Genomic DNA, 8,145 nt, shown 5'->3' on the forward strand with positions numbered 1-8,145 from the left:
AAGGATCGGAAGGAGAAGACCCAAGGAGTTATCTCCGAGAGTTTAACCGAGCATGCCGCTTGACGGGTTGGTCTATGAAGGAGAGGGCAGAAATACTTCCAGATTTCTTGGAGGGTATGGCCTTAACTTGGCATGAGGCTTTGCCAGAGGAGTCTAAGAATGATTGGGAAAGGTTGACCAAAGCAATGAAGGAGAGATTTGGGACAGTGGAGTCACCAAATGCTTTACTATTGCAATTGGATCAAATTTTCCAAAAGGATGGAGAGTCAGTTTCTGCCTTTTAGTGAGGTATGAAGCCTTATTCATCAATTATCAACAAGTTACTTTACATGTTGTTGCTTCTTCTTCTTCACCTTCTATGGAAGATTCAAAGAGTTCTTTAGCAATGGAGCACCTTAAGATGAGCAAGTTTATCAGGGCTTTGGATCCCCGCTTGCATGGAAAAGTTCTTAGCAAAGATCCCACTAGTTTTAAAGAAGCTCTTCATATTGCTTCTTTAAAACTAGTGGGATCTTTGCTAAGAACTTGGCATGAGGCTTTGCCAGAGGAGTCCAAGAATGATTGGGAAAGGTTGACCAAAGCAATGAAGGAGAGATTTGGGACAGTGGAGTCACCAAATGCTTTACTATTGCAATTGGATCAAATTTTCCAAAAGGATGGAGAGTCAGTTTCTGCCTTTTTAGTGAGGTATGAAGCCTTATTCATCAAATATCAACAAGCTGCTTTACATGTTGTTGCTTCTTCTTCTTCACCTTCTATGGAAGATTCAAAGAGTTCTTTAGCAATGGAGCACCTTAAGATGAGCAAGTTTATCAGGGCTTTGGATCCCCGCTTGCATGGAAAAGTTCTTAGCAAAGATCCCACTAGTTTTAAAGAAGCTCTTCATATTGCTTTGAAGAAGGAGGCCACTCTTCATATTGAGTCCACATTCCAATCTTCTCCGAGTGTGCCAACCCCACCACGAGTAGAGATAGCCTCAACATCTCAGGTACAAGCTCCATCTTTGGATCATAACATTGCACAACTTATGGCAGAATTTGCTGATTTGAAGTTACACTTAGTCAATGCAAGGCCACCTAGGGTTCCACGAGCTGAGGATAAACCTAGGGATAGAAGTAGTGTCACATGCTATGAATGTCAAGAGAAGGGGCACTATCGCACCTGAGTGTCCAAAGTTGAGGAAAAGTGTGGATAAAAGTTTAGCACTTTTAGAGGAAACATGCTCAGAAGAAGAAGAGGAAGCATTGATACCATTAATGGCAAAAAGGGGTCGTAAAACTAGGAGTCAGGAAGAAGAACAAGAAGATAAATCTGAAGAAGAGGAGAAAAATAAGAAGAAGAAGAAGTCATCTAGGAGAAAAATTGGACAATCTGATTTTCCTCTTAGACAAGGATCTCTTAGTTATGACTTCTTAACAGATCTTAGGGAGAAAACAGCACAAATCACATTTGGGTAGCTTTTGGCACTCTCTCCAAAGCTTAGAAAGGAATGGGGTAAGCTGGCTAGCACAAGGGAATCTAAGAAAAAGAAGAAGAGGGATAATGGGACTCCTATGGTTCAAAAAGTGGATATTGATGTAGGAGATGATGTGCCTGTGAGATTGATGTCATCATTGAGGGGCAAACAATTTCTAATGCATACATTGATGGAGGTGCGTCAATCAATATCATGAGTGAAAAAACAATGAAAGATGCTGATTTAAAGTTGTCTTCTACTAACTCTCCCTATCGCATCAAGCTTGCTGATAATACTAGGGTGAAAACCTTAGGAATTGTCAGGAATTTGGGAGTGGATATATGTGGTATTTCTGTGCCTACAACTTTTCATGTCATTCCTACAAAGCTTGATGCTAGGGCGTACCCATTGATATTGGGTAGTAGGCCATGGCTTTGCCAGTGTGAAGGCAATTCAAAAGTGGGAGACAGGTGATCTTATTCTACAAGGTGAGAATAAGAAAGTCCACTACAACATCAAGAGTCGTCGCAAGAAAGTGGTAAGAGGCGAATCTTCAACTTCCGAAAGTTTAGAGTCAGAGTCATCCGATGAAGAAGAGACAAGTGGTAGCTCCGAGGATACCATCTCAGAAGGGGAGGTGGAGGGAGTTGCATTTGGTCTTTCCCTGGGAAGGGATCGAGGGGATGCTGAAGATAATGGAGCCTTGGAAGGGGAAGCTTCTTCAACCATGTGCAAACAAGAAAGGAGATGTGGACCTCACTAGTCTTCACCAACAGAATGAACTTCTTCTTGATGAGTCCATAGCAGGTATTGAAAGGGAGAATTACTTAAAAATGTTGGATGGATTTCCTAACCTGTTTGCATACAGCTACTCACAAGTACGCCAAGTTACCCTAGTAGAGCACAAGATTGATCTCAAGCCCCAGTGGTGCAGCTAAGGCGTTTGGGAGTAGTGCAAGCAGAGGTGCTTAAGAAGGAGGTAACAAATTTGCTTGAAGCTGGATTTATTTTTCCAGTAGAGAATTCAGAATGGATTTCCCCAGTTGTAGTCACTCCCAAAAAGGGTGGAAAATGGCGTGTGTGTGTGGACTTTCGCCCTCTGAATGCATGCACAAAGAGGGATTATTACCCTCTACCCTTTCAGGATGAGATTTTGGATCAAGTTGCAGGTCATGAATTGTATTCAATGTGTGATGGATATTTCAGATACTTTCAAATCCGTATTTGTGAGGAAGATCAAAGGAAAACCTCATTTATCACCCCTTGGGGAGTGTATGCCTATAGGGTGATGCCATTTGGCTTGACCAATGCACCAGCAACTTTTCAACGCTTCATGAGTCAGGTATTTGCACCTTACTTGGAGAAGTTTATAAGGGTCTTTCTGGATGATTTTTGCATTTATTCAAGCCGCATGGATCACTTGGAAAAGTTGAGGTTGGCCTTGCAAAGTATTGATGATGCAAAAGGGTGTCTTAATCCTGGAAAATGCCACTTGGCACGAAGGAAGGTGGTTCTCTTGGGACATGTTATCTCAGAAGAAGGCATAGAGATGGATCCTGAGAAAGTGCAGGCAATTGTGGCCCTCCCACCACCTACCAATGTACGGGAGATAAGGAGGATTTTGGGTAAAACAAAGTACTACCAACGCTTTGTTGACATGTTTTCTAAGAAGATGTATCCTATAAATCTGTTGACAAAGAAGAATGTTCTTTCCAATGGGGGCCCGATCAAATTCAATCTTTTTGTTTGCTCAAGGAATGCATGAGTCAAAGTCCAATTGTGCAGCCTCCTAGGTGGGGGGAGGACTTTTATGTGAACCCAAGTGTCTCATCACATTCAGTGGGTGCTATACTCTTGCAAAAGGGAGAGCAAGGGCGTATGCAACCAGTGTATTATTGGCCTCGACTCAGCAAAGATGTCCATGAGTGGTGCAAAAGCTGTGAAGTATGCCAGGCATATGGGCATAAGCAATTGGTTCCCGGACCCTTAAACCCTATCCCAGCATATGGTCCATTTGAAAGGTGGGGATTAGATTTTGTGGGCCCACTTCCTCGTTCCTCACATGGGAAGTATTACATATTGGTGGCCACAGATTATGCAACAAGGTGGGCAGAAGCAAAGGCAATGGTCAATAATAAAGCAGTGGGCTGTGGCATCCTTTCTCAGGGAATACATATGTGCCCGATTTGGGTGTCCATTAGAAATCCTTACGGATAGGGGGAGGTCTTTCAGGAATGACTTGATTGAAGCTTTGGTGCAGAAATTAAAAATAAAGCATGCTATGTCAACTCCCTATTATCCCCAATGTAATGGTTTAGTAGAAAAAACTAATGGACTACTTTGTAGATCTTTGTCTAAGCTAGTGGATACTATGAAGAGAAAGTGGGATGTGCATTTGCCAGAAGTCCTATGGGCCTATAGGACAACTCACAAACTCTCTCTTGGTTTCACACCTTTTCAGTTAGTTTATGGAATGGAGGCTATTTTGCCAATAGAATTGGAAATCACAAGCCTTCGCACATCTTTTGCACGCTTGAATAATGAAGAAGAAACACATGCCCAACGCCTAGCACAAATGGAGATCTTGGATGAGAGGCGACTTCAGGCACTTCAAAATTTGGAGCCACAACAACGGCGCAAGGCAAGACATGACACTCTCACAAACAAGAAGAAGAAGAAGCCAGAACTCAAGCAAGGAAGCTTAGTCATGAGGTATGATGGCCGTGTGGAGAAACGGCTAGATAAGAAGCTTCTTCGACGATGGGAAGGCCCCTTCAGGATAAAGCAAAAGTTCAAAAATAACACCTATCTTCTAGAGAATGCAAGTGGCCAGGAGGTTCCCGGACGTGCCAATGAGTACCGGCTAAAGATATTCTACCCTCGAGCACCATGGCCAGCAGACCCCCCAGACAAGCATGGAGGATCTGCTGGGGGGGAAGATGTGACGTGAAAAATTGATATCTTTCATTGTCAATTTTGTGCATATTTTGATGGTTTCTCAATGGTAATAAGGTGGAAGCTTGTCCAAGAAGATTGCGGTGCCCACAATGGAATAACGGCGTGGTGATGCGGTGGCTTGGCGGCTACCCCGATAATAGCATTCTACCTTCAAATATAATGGTTTTACTTGATTTAGGGTGCACACATTATAAATGCCACAAGTATGCTTGATAAATACTTTGGTATGGTAGAGAGGCTAGTGATGTGGAAAATAAAAGTGGGCCTTCATGCTCACATGGATTTTTATTGTATTATTAATATGGTATTCACCATAAGGCTACAAGTTGGGGAGTGTGGAAGGCATGTGGAGGAGTGTGTGTAGGTGCATAATTGGGAAAGATTCTTCTAGAATGCCTACATGGAAGAGGAGAATTCTGCCATGTGTAAGTGGGATCTCCACCTACATGCCACTTAGACTTGGCTATTATCTCATCACACTCTCAAAGTCAAAAAGTCTTCAATTTAATAATCAATAGAAGACTTAGCCTAAGAGGACAATTGATGGTGACATCTACCCTTATGTCACTGAAGGGTTGAAGATTTTTATGTTGTAATTTGTAACAATGGAAGAGAGGGTGATTCTCCACCTATAAAAGGAGCCCTCCTCTCCCTTTCAAATTAAGGAATGAGCCTCCTCAATTGAGCATTTTGTGTCATTGCCATTCTCTTATCTTTCAAACCCCTATTCAAACACTCTCTTTACATGTGAATGTCTCATTTAGCATTAGCTCCTCATGCTTAACCCAATTTTGGACCTCTTTGATGATTCATGATAAGTGGGATAAAGAGTTATTATCTTGGCGGGCGTGTGACTTCTCAAGGTAGCCCTTGCCTTATTGCCGCCCTCCTTTGGAGGTACCAATGGTTTTAGCGGTAATGAGCATGTGGAAAGACTTTGGAGACCATAGGTAAATCTTTACGATTGTCCGCTGAGCAATGTTAACCCTTAACCTCTAGCTTGAATCATGAAGGAGATGAAAGGCAAGAGGCTATGTGAAAATTGAGGTTTCATGCAAAGAGAGAGAAGTGCAGTTTTTGTGGTCCAATACCCAATTTTCAACTAGTAATTTCATCACTCGGGTGTTGGTTTCTTAAATTGATCATATGGCTAGGAAGCTCTTTCTATGCTCTTTCCACTCATGTAACTAATTTCTTAATCCCTTACTTCATTGATTATCAGAATTTCTCCCAAAGTTGCTAATTTTTAGGCGAATTTTGGCAGTTTTATAGTCTTGCAGTAAAATGCTCATAACTTTTTGCTCGGTTGCCCATTTTTGAAAGTTTTTATATAGACGCGAAGCTCTCTTCAAGCTCTACGCATCCATATAATCCTCTCTTACACAGCCTATATGGATTTAAAACTGCAATTCTCTGTGTATCTCTATTTTTATAGCTTTTTGGCCATTCTTTCTTCTTAATCATGATTAATTCCTCCTAATCTCTTATCAAAAGGTAAACCCCATGTGTCTTATCCTCTTGTAAGTGATTGCTATATTCATTTTCTTTAATATGTTCCGTCCAAATCGCCCAATTCGAATGGATGAACCTTACCAATATTCCCCGTATGTTTCCGTTCACATAATCCTGAGTCGGAAGATTTTCTTCCAACAAAGAATCGCCCTCTTGTTTGGAGCTGCAAGACTGGCAGAATTTCTTACTTCTCCGGAGCCTTTCATCTTTCCTTCCATGAATTATGATCTCACCTTTGATGTGTATATCTTTATCTTAACCTAGGGAGAGAAAGGGAGGTGAGGAGGCTGTGAGGTTTCATTCAAATGTGTTTTTGATTCTAAGAAGTGACTGAAGTCCAAACCCCAACTTTGTGTCACAGTACATGGATGTAGTGCTCTACAACACTTAGTCACTGAATACTTTTGTTGTCATGGATGTAGTGCTCTATACCACTTTGTCTCACTAAACATATGTAAATTGTTTACATGGATGTAGTACTTTTTGTGCACCATATTGCTGGTTTTCCTTTGTAGTCTCGGTGCAAGTCAAAAAATGGTTCTCCTTTATAGTATTCTTTGTACATGGATGTTGCACTTAGTCCTCACATTCGTTTTCTTTACTAACTTCCAGAGAGGTGGTTAAGATCTCTTCAGTGGGTGGATGTTGTTGTTTTCTTCTAAAGCTCCCTTTGAATTACAATAAAATAGATTTTGTAGTAAACTTTCTGTGCTTTATGACAGGTAAACTTACTACATTGATGACAATAAACATACTGCCCATGATACAAATGATTCCACTACATCAATGACAAATAAACTTAATAGGCACATGCAATTAATTATTACTCCCTTACACAACTAGAAGGTAGACTACAACTATGGCATGTCTTCAAAAGGCATGTCGTTGTATATGTCCTCGTATGCCTCACTAGTTAATCTGTATACATTTGTATACATTAATTATCTACTCCCTTACACAACTAGAAGGTAGACTACAACTATGGCATGTCTTCAAAAGGCATGTCGTTGTATATGTCCTCGTATACCTCACTAGTTAATTTGTATACATTTGGCTCACGCTCCACAGGACCCTCCACAGGATACAAGGGAAACTTAAGGCATCTAATCAAGTGTGAGTAAAGGATGGCAGGAGGTTTATTGTCAAGTAGGATGTATAGATGTATAGATCACTGTGACACTCCACTCTATCATAGATTTGTATACATTAATTATCTACTCCCTTACACAACTAGAAGGTAGACTACAACTATGGCATGTCTTCAAAAGGCATGTCGTTGTATATGTCCTCGTATACCTCACTAGTTAATCTGTATACATTTGGCTCACCCTCCACAGGATACAAGGGAAACTTAAGGCATCTAATCAAGTGTGAGTAAAGGATGGCAGGAGGTTTATTGTCAAGTAGGATGTATAGATCACTGTGACCCTCCACTCTATCATAGAAATGTCCTTCAAAGGAGGACATTTTTGATGTGACTCTGTACCATGCATCCTTATGCTAGTAAGGGTTTTTTCCCTGTGTGAACACACTCTTGTGTGCCACATTAGCCATTTAGGGCTAGGACTATTTGTACTCTTGTACTCCATTCATTATTTATCATTATCATCGAGTACTTTCAGCTTTGCTTTTGGTCTCTCTCTCATTCTTCGAGATTGATTCGACTATATATACATGTGTGTCTATGTGAGTGTACAGAGCATCTTCTCCCCTCATCCAACATGTTCCAGCCGTGATTAACACATAATCCATCACTCATTCTTTGCCTACATCCAAAATAATAATAGTCAGTGCACATAGCTAATTAAACACATTATTCCTGACCATATTATACTAGCGCACACAGTTTGATTAAACACATTAATCCTAGTAAATGATATAAATAAAAGGCACATCTGAAATAAAATATCCCAAAATAAAATAATGGGTGTCGTCAGAGGTTATGAGACTAACAATGTGGGAGACAAGGCCTTATTTTGGAGGCCTTGATTAGTAGAGCATTATCAAGTAATACATCAATTTTTCCATAAGTGTCTCATGCTATACATTATGAAGTTATAAAAATGAGTATGTATGAAGAGCCAAGACCACTTCATGGGGATGGGGAGACAATACAAAAAAAGAGACATCCATTAATAGAGAAATATGTAGAAAATAATAGCTCCCCTTAACCTAGATATGTGATGGAAAATAGGGACCAGAAGGAAATAAACTTTGGT

Source organism: Cibotium barometz, chromosome 58 (genome assembly GCF_041138505.1).
Source record: "Cibotium barometz isolate CiBa-2024 chromosome 58, ASM4113850v1, whole genome shotgun sequence".
Lineage (NCBI taxonomy): Eukaryota > Viridiplantae > Streptophyta > Polypodiopsida > Cyatheales > Cibotiaceae > Cibotium > Cibotium barometz.